This window comes from Schistocerca serialis, chromosome 9 (genome assembly GCF_023864345.2).
Source record: "Schistocerca serialis cubense isolate TAMUIC-IGC-003099 chromosome 9, iqSchSeri2.2, whole genome shotgun sequence".
Taxonomy (NCBI): Eukaryota; Metazoa; Arthropoda; class Insecta; order Orthoptera; family Acrididae; genus Schistocerca; species Schistocerca serialis.
This window is the reverse complement of record NC_064646.1, coordinates 413,670,417-413,685,008: the sequence shown is the minus strand read 5'-3', so window position 1 is coordinate 413,685,008 and position 14,592 is coordinate 413,670,417.

Genomic DNA, 14,592 nt, shown 5'->3' with positions numbered 1-14,592 from the left:
AGCAGTGGGTTCGGCGGGGCGTGGACATGCCGGGACAGCTGGCAGCATGCAGGCTCTGCCAGATCGAGGGGCTGAAGTTGCGAGGGCCTCACTCAGTCAGGCCATGACCGCTACCACGCGGCTCCTCTCATCTTCCACGGTTATTGCCACTCCCATCATTTAAAAAAATTAAAAAAAATATTTTTAAATTTTAACTGTCGTTTTCACCAGATGATGGTATACTGGATGTCAATGGTGGGGAGTGAACACAGGGCAATGTTCAACATTACTGTGTTATAAATAGCGTATATTGCATGAGGATGCACGAATAAGTGGTGCGGTTTTAATAAAAATCATTCATACAACCAGTGCGGAATTTTCTTTGAAAAAATTTAGTAAATTAGTTGTTAAAGTGGAACCATTTCAGCATTACTTCCAGCCAGAACCCCACTCCACCTAAATCCTACGTTCCAATTGGTAGCAGGGTGTGCCTGTACAGTGTGGCGACGTAGCCTCGCAGCATTAGAATATAGGTAAGAGACTGGGAGATTGTGTCTTGCCTTCCCGTGTGCTGTTTCACACATGGATGTCAGGAACCTTCCGGATGCAGCCCGGCTTCACAAGGAGGACCACACTTACGAGGTGGCACTACGCATGCAGACACTGGGGAGCACTGTGGCGCAGCTATTCCACCAACTGCAGCAGGTCAAAAGTGAGTCGGTGCAGTGAGGGACAGCTCAAGGACGTGAGTAACGCAATTAACATTATTCGATCGTCCCATCAAGGGGTGTAAATTATTTGTCAAATTACTGGAGTGCGAATCACCTTAGCTGGGCCAGGTGCGTTAGTTATAAGCAAAGGCTGAGTACTGTAGTAATAAAAATAATGATTTGCTGACAGCAGTGACGAAAAAATTAGGTATGTGTTCGATGAGTTACGCGAGAGGGCATCCAGGCTACTATTAGTGATTTGTTTACAGCATCTTCCATGCAAGGCGGCCGGACAGAAGTAAAACTAGAAGTGGGAGATGAGGCAATGCAGCAGGATGAGACTGAGATACAAGAAACGGAGAATAAATTGTTGAAAAATAATTAGTTTGTAAATAAAAATACCTTCTCTTGCTGCAGTGTGTTTTATTTTCCCAGACGCCTTTTTTTACTTCAAGGCGTCATCAGTAGGATTTATAAGGATACAGTCATGACACACGTTTGTTTTGATGTGTATTATTCCTATATTATAAAACGGGCTCACTTTCTCCTTTTTACTTAAATAAGTGATTACTTACGGTTCTTCCCGTTTTTAGTTAGCATCGGTGTTTTCTCTCATCTGGTCACAAGGAGGTCGCACCACCGCTCTATTTACGGAACATCAGCATATTTTTTGGGTTTCGAACATTTTTCTTCCCACTTTTCATTTTGTTTGCACTTGTTCTTTTGATGCTTTATCATCCTTCTGTCACTAATATAGACGTAACACTAATAAAGAACATAACTACTTTGACTTCACTGAGTAACTCATCCTGTTTGGTTTGTTTATGTACACATACACGTTGCCAACCTAACGGAGTCTATGCTGAAAATTATCTATTCTAATAATCTATGAACAGTCAACGTTCCTGGAGACGTTGCGCCTCCTCCTTTCACCGTTTTCGTTTACCATCCCGGTGGTAGGTCTGAAGATGGTTTAAAACAGACCGAAACCGGTTACCTCATAAAAAAAGAAGTTTCTCACAGCTCTGATTGTTCATGTTCATTTTTAAGTAATAAAACAACCGCTGTTATCCAACACAAATGTTCTCAAAAATTACTGACTTCTATTCATTTCTGCTATGTTTATATCTGTTGGTGTGCGTCCGTTTGTGTGTGTGTGTGTGTGTGTTTGAGCAAGAGAGAGAGAGTATACATGCATGGACTTCTTTAGTTTTATATATATATATAAACTAAAAACAGGAAGGACCGTAAGTAATCACTTATTTACATAAAAAGGAGAAAGTGAGCTATATATATATATATATATATATATATATATATATATATATATATTGTCAGTTTTGGAGTGTATTTTTATATAGAATTGTCTGTTGTATGTTCCATGTTTATTCCCTATCTTTTGAAAATTTATTGATTTTATGTGTGAGTTAGTGTTTGTATGCCATTGCGTGCCATCTTCTGTTTTGTCTTACGTTTCACAGATTTTTTTTTTTTTTTTTGTGGAGTTGTTAAGGTGCTGAGTGATTGTGATTGTGTTTTGTTTTGTTGTAATGTTGTAAATGGTTTAGTTCCTTTGGTTTTTATTTTACTTTTAATTTTGTTGTTTAGTTTTGTGGCTATGTTACTATTGTACCCATTGATTTGGGCTATCTGCATTATTATGTCCAGTTGTTTTTGATAGTTTTCTCTGTTGAGTGGGACTGTCCTGAGTCTATGGAGCATGTGTCGAAGCCCCGCTTGCTTTTGCGATTGTGGGTGGTTCGCGAATTGGAGGATGATAATTTCAGTTGCTGTGGGTTTATGGTGAATTTCAAACTTCTGCTTATTCTTTTGCTTTACGATTGTTATATCCAGAAAAATAATTTGGTTATTCCTTTCTCTTTCCATTGTGAATTTCATATTTTTATGTACCTTCTTGATGTAAGTATGTAAGTTTCCAATTTTTCTTTGTGGTTCATATATTAAGCAGAGGGTGTCATCTATACACCTAAACTAGTATTCTATGTTGTATAGTTTTGCTCCTATTTTTGTGAAAATGATCTGTTTCATGTGTTTTGTAAAAAAATTGCTAGTGCTCCTGGCATTGGGTACCGTATTGATAATCCTTCTCCTTGTAAATAAAATTCATTATTGAAATGGAAGTAATTTTGTTCTGTTGTGAGCTTAACTAATGTATTTCCTTGCCGGCCTTAGTGGCCGTGCGGTTCTAGGCGCTACAGTCTGGAGCCGAGCGACCGCTACTGTCGCAGGTTCGAATCCTGCCTCGGACGTGGATGTGTGTGATGTCCTTAGGTTAGTTAGGTTTAATTAGTTCTAAGTTCTAGGCGACTGACGACCTCAGAAGTTAAGTCGCATAGTGCTCAGAGACATTTTAACCATTTTTTGTATTTCCTTAATCTGTTCATCAGGGATTTGGCTATGTGTTTTCAGGTTCTTATCTATGATTTCTATTGTTTCAGATACTGGTGTGTTGGAATACACGCCCTCTATGTCAAATGAGAGGAATGTTGCTGTGTCTGGGATTTTTAAATCTTTTATTTGTTGTATTAGCTGTGTAGTGTTTTTAATGGTTTTGGCCTCTTATACTTTGAAATCTTCACACAGTAACTTTAAGATTTATCTTGCAAACTTGTAAGTGGGGATTTTCTGAAATCCAATATTGGTCTCACAATTAGATTTGGTTTGTGGATCTTCGGTTGGCTTTGGTCGACAGGAACAGCTGAATTAGCAAATGCCAGCTTTTTCTAATCTGTACTATCCAGTGTGATGTCTATACCTCTTCTGAGTGTTTTTTACTTTTGTATGGAATCTGTTTGATGTGTTTGATTTTAATTTTGTAATGTCATTTTTTGAGACGAATCCTTGTGTTCTTTCAATGGATTTTTCTTTGTTTGTAAGTACTACTGTGTTCCCCTTGTCTGCTTGAAATGATGACATTTTGATATTGCAGTTATTCCCTAGGCATTTTAAGTGTTATAGCTTCTGTGTTTGTGGTGTTTTTTTAGTTGTTTTCATAGTTATTATATTATGGAATTCTTTTTTCCTAGTTCTCTAGTTACTCCAATGTCGGTACTGCTGTCTTCTCCCTACTCTTGTCAATACACTTTCTGCTTCCGTAATTAGATTTTCTACGTAATCTTCATCTGTTTCTGAATTTATACAGTATTTTAAACCTTTCTCCAATAGTTGTCTTTCTTTACTGTTCATTTGTGGGCTTGTAAGGCTCACTAATCTTGGGTAAAATATGTGTGTGTGTTTTTCTTGACTGCGGGTAGAGCTACTATGCTATGATTGAAGTTTTTTGAGTTGACTAATCTTCCTTCTACGAACTGTTTCTTTTCTTTGTACTGTAGTTTTTGTGTGACTTTCGACTCTGTTGACTAGATGGGAGAAAATTGCCATATTATTAACGGTGTTTTCAAGTTGTAAATGCGTCTCCTATAGCTCGTAATTAGCTCTTGTTTTGTAGAGTGTAGGGATTTGATTTCGAATTGTAATCACGTATGCTGTGCAGTATGCATTGCTTTTTGATCACTGGGTGATATTGATATATCTAGGTTCAAGAGCACTACATTTGCATAAGGTGTTGAAGTTTATGTGTTGTATGATTCAATGGGCGTTCAGGTGAAGTCTTCTGAATTTCTAGTGTGAACTACATAAAAATTCCTGACGTGAATGACTTGTTTCCTTGTGCGGACAACCTCCGCAGCAAGCAGATAAGTATTTTTCTAAATAAAAACGCCTTCTCTTGCTGCACAGCGTTTTGTTTTCCCAGACGCATTTCGCCTTTTAAGTCATGATGGGTGGGATCTATAATGATACTGTTGTGATACACTTTTGTTTTGATACGTATTATTCGTAGGTTGTAAACCAGTTCACTTTTCACTTTTTATGTAATTAAGTGATTACTTACGGTTCTTCCCGTTTTTAGTTGGCATCGGCTTTTTCGGCTCGTCGCTGGAGCAGCAATGCTATCACGTTGCTGGGATATGTTGTTTTCTGATATCAGGCTCAAATTCGTGTTCCATTATCTGGAAGATGTGGTGATTTTTAGAAAAAAATGGACAGGGAGGTGTTCATGATCCTTAGGAGGGAGGCATACAGTCTGATTTGAAAAGGCGATGATTGTGTTCTCCGACAAATCGCTTCTAGGGCATATAATGTCACTGTGGAAAATCACAATTGATCCTGAATGTACGGAGGCCTTTATAGAATGCACTCCATCAAGATATGCTAAGGAATTAGCAGGATTTGTGGGAATGTCCTTTTTTAGGAAATTTGTTTCGAATTTTGTGGCCGTACCATTCAATAAATTATAGAAAAACGGCCGCAAATTTCCTTTTCTGAGTGTACTAAAGTAATTGCTGCATTTGCAACCCAGTGGTTGTACTTTCTTGGTTGATGGGTAACGTAGTTTTTACCATTAAGTTTCATAAAGTGTATCACCGTCTGAACGACAAAGTGATGTATAGTAATTCCACGGGGAAGCACGTCCAGCAGTTGTATGAAGCATTCAAGTGATCGAGTGGCTCTGGATTAATGATCAACTCACTTGAGGCTAAATTAGCACGCACATTTATAAGATTCTTGGGGCACATTGTCCTGACGGAGAATGTAACCATTGACAAGGGTGGAGTTCAAGCTATTGGTCTTCCCTGACACCCCCAAGAATGTGAGATTCATCGGAATGACGAACTACTGTAAATTCATACCAGGGTTTGTTGATATAGTAACTCCAATGGTGAAATTACACTACTGGCCATTAAAATTGCTACACCAAAAAGAAATGCAGATGATAAACGGGTATTCACTGGACAAATATATTATACTACAACTGATATGCGATTACATTTTCACGCAATTTGGGTGCATAGATCCTGAGAAATCAGTACCCACAACAACCACCTCTGGCCGTAATAACGGCCTTGATACGCCTGGGTATTGAGTCAAACAGAGCTTGGATGGCGTGTACAGGTACAGCCGCTCATGCAGCTTCAACACGATACCACAGTTCATCAAGAGTAGTGACTGGTTTATTGTGACGAGTCAGCTGCTCGGCCACCACTGACCAGACGTTTTCAGTTGGTGAGACATTTGGAGAATGTGCTGGCCAGGGCATCAGTCGAACATGTTCTGTATCCACAAAGGCCCGTACAGGCGGTCATGCATTATCCTGATGAAATGAAGGGTTTTGCAGGGATCGAATGAAGGGTAGAGCCACGGGTCGTAACGCATCTGAAATGTAAAGTCCACTGTTCAAAGTGCCGTCAATGCCAACAAGAGGTGACAGAGACGTATAACGAATGGCACCCCATACCATCACGCTGGGTGATACGCCAGAATGGCGATGACGATTACAAGCTTCCAATGTGCGTTCACCGCGATGTCGCCAAACACGGATGCGACCATTATGATGCTGTAAACAAAACCTGGATTCATCCGAAAAAATGACGTTTTGTCATTCGTGCACCCAGGTTCGTCGTTGAGTACTACCCTCCTGAACCCACCGATTCCATATTCTGCTAACAGTCATTGGATCTCGACCAACGCGAGCAGCAGTATCGCGATACGATAAACTGCAATCGCGATAGGCTACAATCCGACCTTTATCAAAGTCGGAAACGTGATGGTAAGCATTTCTCCTCCTTACACGAGGTATCACAACAACGTTTCACCAGGCAACGTCGGTCAACTGCTGTTTGTGTGTGAGAAATCGGTTGGAAACTTTCCTCATGTCGGCACGCTGTAAGTTCGCCACCGGCGACAACCTTGTGTGAATCCTCTAAAACGCTAATCATTTGCGTATCACAGCACTGTTGGTTAAATTTCACGTTTGTAGCACGTCATCTTCGTGATGTAGCAATTTTAATGGCCAGTAGTGTATGTAGAAAGGGGCGAAGGTTTTAGAGGGATCTCTCGCAAGAAGCTTCCTTCATAGGCTGAAGCATACCTTAATGACAGCTCCGGTTCAGGAATTACCTGATTTCAATCAGCCGTTTTTCTTGCAAACTGATGCTCTGATCTTGAGCAAAGGGCGGTGTTATTACAGGGAAACGAAAAAGGCAGGAAAATTGCCCATGGATCTAGAGCTATGAACCCCCGGTATTGGTTATTTAGTGTATGAGTTGTTGGAGGTGTAAGCTATATTATTCGGTGAGAGGGGCCGGGGGGGGGGGGGGGGAGGGAGTGGGGAGAAATCCAGATAATGGAACACATGCAGTTTATTCTGGAGAGAACCAATGGTACAGTTGGGTCCTCGGCTGTCCTTGCAAGACTGGAACAATCATGAAATGGGGCAAGAGAATATTGGTGTTTCAAGTTTAAAGTGCTAAGTTATTAAAGGGTCAGATAACAATACTCGATGGACTGAACAGAATTTTCGAACCTAAAGATAACAAGGAAACTCTTGGTTTGTTCTATCGTAACCGATCTGCTGAAATTATTCAGGGACATTAGAGATTATAAGCGAAGAGATGAACAGTTGTTCGAAAAGAGAAAATAGGAAGGGGAGAGGTGATAAGCTATTTCTTATTAGGGATGAAATTCCATATTATAAAATTGAAGGTAGTTGATCCGCAGGAGTTGATTCCCTTGTTTTTCAAAAATTTTCGTGGATCACCAGTTCCGGAGAATTTATGCATTTTAAAACGAGACCGAAAAGCAGGAAACCTTTCATCGGGAAGGGCATGAATGAAGATATATATATACTAGTAGGCAAATGTAATGTGTGTGTAACGTGCAAGCCAGCACAATACACAAAGGTGGGGATGTTAGCATACACGCCGGTAATCGTCCTTTTCAGAAAATGTTCATTGATTTTGCGGGCCCCCTCCAAGATCCAAGTTGGGCAACCGCTATGTCGTGGTGTGTGTGTACTCCCTCACGAAATTCACCTCGCATGTACACTATGAGATCAAAAGTATGCGGAGTCCCCAAAAACATATGTTTTTGATATTAGGTGCATTGTGTTGCCACCTACTGCCAGGTACTCCATATCATCGAACTCAGTAGTCACCAGACATCATGAGAGAGCAGAGTGGGGCGCTGCGCGGAAATCACTGACTTCGAACGTGGTCAGGTGATTGGGGGTCGCTTGTGTCATACGTCTGTACGCGAGATGTCCACACTCCTAAACATCCCTAGGTCCACAGTTTCCGATGTGATAGCGAAGCGGAAACGTGAAGAGACACGTACAGCACAAAAGCGTACAGGCCGACGTCGTCTGCTGACTGAAAGAGATCGCCGACAGTTGAAGACGGTCGTAATGTGTAAGAAGCAGACATATATCTAGACCACCACACAGGAATTCCGAACTGCATCAGGAGCCACTTCAAAATGGTTCAAATGGCTCTGAGCACTATGGGACTTAACTTCTGAGGTCATCAGTCCCCTAGAGCTTAGAACAACTTAAACCTAACTAACCTAAGGACATCACACACATCCATACCCGAGGCAGGATTCGAACCTGCGACCGTAGCGGTCGCGCGGCTCCAGACCGTAGCGCCTAGAACCGCTCGGCCACTGCGGCCAGTAGGAGCCACTGAAAGTCATTGTGATATTTAGGCGGGACGTGAGAAAACTTTGATTTCATTGTCGAGCGGCTGCTCATAAACCACACCTCACGCCGGTAAATGCCAAACGACGCCTCGTTTGGTCTAAGGAGCGTAAACATTGGACGATTGGACTGTGGAAAAACGTTGTGTGGAGCGACGAATCACGGTAAACAATGTGGCAATCCTATGGCAGGGTGTGAGTATGGCGAATGCCAGTTGAACGTCATCTGCCCGCGTGTGTAGTGCCAACAGTAAATTTCGGAGGCGGTGGTGTTATGGTGTGGCCATGTTTTTCATGGAGTGGGCTTGCACCCCTTGTTGTTTCGCGTGGCACTGTCACAGCACAGGCCTATATTGGTGTTTTAAGCACCTTCTTGCTTCCCACTGTTGAAGAGCAATTCGGGGATGGCGATTGCATCTTTCAGAACGATCGAGCACCTGTTCATAATACACGGCCTGTGGCTGAGTGCCCACACGACAATAACATCCCTATAATGAACTGGCCTGCACAGAGTCCTGACCTGAATCCTATGGAACACTGTCTGGGATGTTTTGGAACCCCGACTTCGTGCCAGGCTTCACTGATCGACATCGATACCTCTCCTCCGTGTAGCACTCCGTGAAGAATGGGCTGTCATTCCGCAGGAAACCTTCCAGCACCTGACTGAACTATGCCTGCGAGACTAGAAGCTGTCATTAAGGCTAAGGGTGGGCCAACACCATATTTAGTTCCAGCGTTACCGATGGAGAGTGCCACGAAATTGTAAGTTATTTTCTGCCACGTGTCCGGATACTTTTGAACCCTTCGAAGGTAGCTACCAGACGCGCTGTAGAATACGACCCAGAGTGTCTACTTAGTGTTTCTGGTCTTTCCCGGGAGGCTATAAGTGGTAATGTGAGGCTGCTTTGCCTCATATGACATGAAACAGTTCTGTTTCGGAGTTGGTAGTCTAGTTGCACATAATTACCCTCTATTATCCCAGTCTGTCTTATGCGAGGTGCCTTAATAGAAATTTGAGAGCTGCATTGATTTCTTATCACAGTGGAGATAAAAGAGGATAGGATTGTTCGCTCCATTGGCAGCCGACAGCTTTCAATACAGCCAAACATGAGTCACCAATCCACACCCTCTGAGTTGGTCTTTAGTTGCCACGTCACAGCAATATGTCGTCCATTACTACAATTCTCCAAGACAATTGGCTGCACAGTGGAGGAAGGCCAGAATTAATATCCGAAGGGCTCATCAATTGGAAAGCAGGAGGTATAACAGTGGGCATTGGACAAATCCTTAGTGGTGAAGGTCTTTGCCTAGCAGCAGTGTGGACAGAGATATTGTGTTGATTGTGAGAGCGTATGGTTGGCGACAGAGAAGAGAGTTGGACGTGGACGGTCAATGTAGCCAGGCGTGGCCTGGAAATGTTGTGGATTGGATGCCGTAGCTATAGCGTGGGCGGTGGAACGGATATTGGAACGCTCCCCTGTGCAGTATCTGTATACAATTTGTGAAGCTCTCTCCATGCCGCACTAAAATCCGCCCTCTGTGAGTAACCCAGGGTGGTTATTTCCGTAACAGCTTGCCAGGTATACTGGGAGTAATCCGGGTCCTGTTTAACGCATTACCATGGAAGGTGAAATGCCAAATTGAGGTATAAGCAGCAGTTGCGGGGCAGCTACTCGGCTACCAGACTTGGCAACAGGAGAGGGAAGTGACACTGAGCAGAGCCTGATTTGTTTACTTCGAAATGATTTTCACTGCTGCAGATACTCTCTTTTGCCGATCAGGGGCATAAACACTACGACTAGTATTGATGGGCAAAATTTATATCAAATCACAGATATTCGTCATAATTGAGTGTTGATGTATCATCGTTGCTTTAGTTTCCGCAGATAACGGTAGGTACACCACCTTATTAAATAACGAAACTGTCGTAGCAATGTCTCTGAAGTCTCTCAGAATTATGATCTTTGAATAACGTTATCTTTTTGAAAATAACTGACTAATCAGACTAATATTCAGTGTTATTTACCTATTATTCTACTTTAAATTACTTTCACTTGAGAATAAAGTTTTCTTCTATGCCACCATCCAGTAATCGTAATTAGCACATTTCAATGATATGCTCTCTGTAAGTGATTGTCTTAATTTAGTCTGCACTGAATTATTGACGCAGGATGTTCTTGTTGACGTTGAAACAGGCAATATTCTAATGACAAGTAAACTTTTGGAATAAAGTCTCGCAGCACCAAGACATTTATTTGTAAATCACAATATTCGACAGAGTGTTTTATTTCTCTACTGTGATATTACATGACACCACACCATTGTTACAAACGATCGCCCTTAACATAACATAGAGTTATCGTAGTGGAAGACAGAAACGGACTCGATTTCTCATACAAGACTTTATTCTTTCAATATTAAGAAAATCATATGACACACAAATAATTAACTGAGGAAACACGCGCAATGACGACGGTTTCTTCGAGCGTGGTTGTCGGTTGTGTTCAACGAAGTGCTTCTTTCAGCAAGCAGCACCCGCGTTAGAAATCGCGTCGTCATTGTGTTTGCTTCTGCTCGTACAAAGAACAAACAAAAACAAAGCAAACCATACGGTAGTATTTAACATGCTATACCATACTTTACATCAAGAACGATACTTATTATGTTGCGTAACGCCCTTTCGAGGATGGACGTGCTGCATTCTCGATAAATGTCAGCAGGACATAATAATATCTTTGTGTCTATACCCACAATTATGTAGTAAAGTTGATGCTTAGGAAGTATTCGATTAACAGTTAACGCTCATTCGATTCGAGTTGAGTAGCGGGAGATATAAAAGTTTGTCCCCTTCAGTATTTGGAGCAATTAATATTCTAGAATCACTACGTCTGTTAACGACAGATCTTAATGAAATATCTGTCTGAACTTCTTTGGTTGTTGCGAATATAAACTGTGTTTACCAATCTGCAGTTGGTGAACGTGTTTGGAGAATCGGCGCCACACTGAACGCTTGTCGTGATTTTAATAACGAATTTCGTACAACTGTCTGTTTCTATAAATTCTGATGTATAAGATGAGGAGATTATGGTAATTGTTGCCACTGGGACCGTCACTGGATGGATGCCTACCTTGGCTCTTTTGATGTACGACAAGAAGTGTTACTTAGCTGGACATCGTCCCGAAAAGTCAGATTAGGTTCAATAAATGTGTGACCAAGCGAAACTAAAAAACAAGGCTGTCGCATCAATTCCTCGTAGTTCAATGCCCAAAGAGTTCGAAACAACGAACTTATGCTCTTCCGAAAAAGAAAAAGGTGAGACTGGAACCAGATCAGTCCTGTTGCACGTGCCAGTGCCAATATCCAAGATGCGACGCACTGAATACAACAGTTGTGGGACAGCTTGCCTCAGGGGAGGATACCAAGATTTTATGTCATCCTTCCCAAACGAATCGGTGCATTCATCCAGGCCAGAAAAGGTGCAACGTCATAGCGATAAGTAGGACCATAATGCCCAGTTCTTTGTAAATCAGACGCAATTTTGTGATCACTGAAATCACATACCATTTCAACCCGTGAAGTTTCATTTCGGTTCCTCCTCCCCTCCTGGATGCTTTTTTTTTTAGGGTTCCTCACCTCAATCGGTAAAAACGGAACCCTTATACACTGAAGCGCCAAAGAGTATTGGCATGCGTATTCAAATACAGAGATATGTGAACAGGTACGTAGAATACGGCTCTTCTGTCGGCAACGCCTATATAAGGCAACAAGTGTCTGGCGCAGTTGTTAGACCGGTTACTGCTGCTACAATGGCAGGTTATCGAGAGTCAAGTAAGTTTAAATGTGATGTTATATTCGGCGCATGAGCGATGTCGCACAACATCTCCGAGGTAGCGAGAAAGTGAAGATTTACGCCTCTATTCATTCAGTGTGTACCTTCAATATTGGGAATCCGGTAAAACATCAAAACTCGGACATCTCTGCGGCCGGAAAAACATCCTGCAAGAACAGAGCCAACTACGACTAAAGAGAATCGTTCAATTAATTGCTGCAGATTTCAATTCTAGGCCATCCATAATTGTTAGCGTGCGAACCATTCAACGAAACATCATCGATATGGGCTTTCGGAGCCGAAGGCTCATTCGTGTACCCTTAATGACTACACAGGATTGTTGATGAGTGGAAACATATTGCCTGGTCTATGTCTCGTTTCAGATTTTATCGAGCGGATGGACATGTACAGGTATGGAGACAACCTCATGAATCAATGGACCCTGTACACCAGCAGGGGGCTGTTCAAGCTGGTGGAGGCTCTGTAATGGTGTGGAGCATGTGCAGTTGGAGTGATGTGGAAACCCTGATGTGTCCAAATACCAACTGTGACAGGAGACACGTACGTAAGCATCCTGTCTGATCACCTACATCCATTCATGCCCATTGTGCTTTCCGATGGACTTGGGCAATTCCAGCAGGGCAATGCGATAATCCACACGTCCATAATTCCTATAAAGTGGCTCCAGGAACACTCTTCTGAGTTTAAACATTTCCGCTCGCCACCTAACCCGCTATACATGAACGTTATTGAGTTTATCTGGGATGTTTTGCAACGTGCCGTTTAGAAAAGCTCTCCACCTCCTCATACTCTTACGCATTTATGGACAACCCTGCAGGTTTCGTGGTGTCAGTTCCCTACAGCTCTACTTCAGACATTAGTCGAGTCCATGCCTGTCGTGTTGCGGCACTTCTGTTTGTACGCGGGGGCTCTACACGATATTAGACAGGTGTTCTAGTTTCTTTAGCTATTCATTGTAGAATCACTTAGTCGTCTGTCACTCAGTCTGTCTGTATATCACTCTGTCTGTCTGTCTGTCCGACTGTTAAAAGCCCTTTTCCTCCTGAACGGGTAAATGTATCAAATCGACATTTATGTCACTTACTGAGATCTGTGGTCCCTTGGCGGTATAAAGCATCGAAGGTTCTACGCCAGTGCAATCAAAAGATATGGCTATTTATTCATGTATTTTTATGCTGGCAAAATCACTCATCCAAACTTATAGGGTATTTCCGTTGGTCTAGAATCGTCACATTTGGCAAGAAGTAAGGTTCCACAGTACAAGTAAAGGAAGAAATCCGAAAATTGTTAATTTCTAATTATGTCACCCAAAGAAATATTTCTTTTGTCGTCTTATCTGACGTTAAACCTGAAATTTAAACTATCAGTAGTTCTGCATTAGGCTGGCTGGGTGTCAGTTGTTGAAGTCAGACATCAGGCAAGGAGTGACTTTATCGCTCATATGACGCGTTTTGGAATTTGTCCATCATCAAATATCAAGGAGCGATCACTGAAAGTAGATATGGCTTTTCAAGTTGTATTTTATTTGAGCAATAAAGTCATTCCGTGCTTGATGTTTGACTTTTACCATCACAACCCTGGCAGCCTGAGTCGATAACTAGTATTGTTATAATACTTGTCGCCTGTCTCCTGCATATTAGTGAAATAAAAGTCCCTGGGGCGAATACCTTGTCAGTATCAATGTCAACAACAGGCAAAAATGGTCGAGATTCTCCATTCCCGGAATGGATAAACTGTCTGTAGAGTTAAGTTTGTACGGTACCATCCGTGCGCGAGTCTTACTCACATTTGGCCGATTTTTTTTTTTTTCTTTTTGCCATGGAGTGTATTACAAGGAATAGCTACCTCCTGGCGCGCAGAGGCGCTTCAGAGGCAGCAAGATGGCGCCAGCACCTGAGGCGGTCATTGCGCAACGCGTCCTTGGCAGTGACACTGCGCTCGTGCCAGGCACCGAGACGGTGTCTGCCTAGACACGAGGACGCTATACAAGTGTAGTCAGCAGTGGGCGGCGCGGATCGGGCCTACAGTGGCCGTCTTCATCAGGAGCGTACCTGCTACTGGCGCAGCTCCTGCTCCAGTTACTTTCTATGTCGGAAACTGAACTACGGCTTCACATGCCTATCGCAAGAAGAAATTGAGACATTTCATTTCTCGAAGTTCTCACAATAACATACAGTTAAAAAACATACAATTTGTCACATGTGAATCTATATCGACACCATTACTGAGCAATTCACACTTAATTAATTATTCAAAAACAGTCTTAATCGCATTTATTATTATTATTCCGCCAACCGGTTTCAACCCGACGTAGGGGTCATCTCCTAGGCGTTTACACTGTGAAAATACAGATATCCGTCAGTAAGACTCCATTATACAACAGCTAAAATTGCGTAAATTTAAAATATGTTACCCATTGGTCGGCTGCTGGTGGTGTCACTCCTGTCTACATTACGTCAGGAAACTATGAGAGACTAACACTTCGTGTGGGCTTAAAT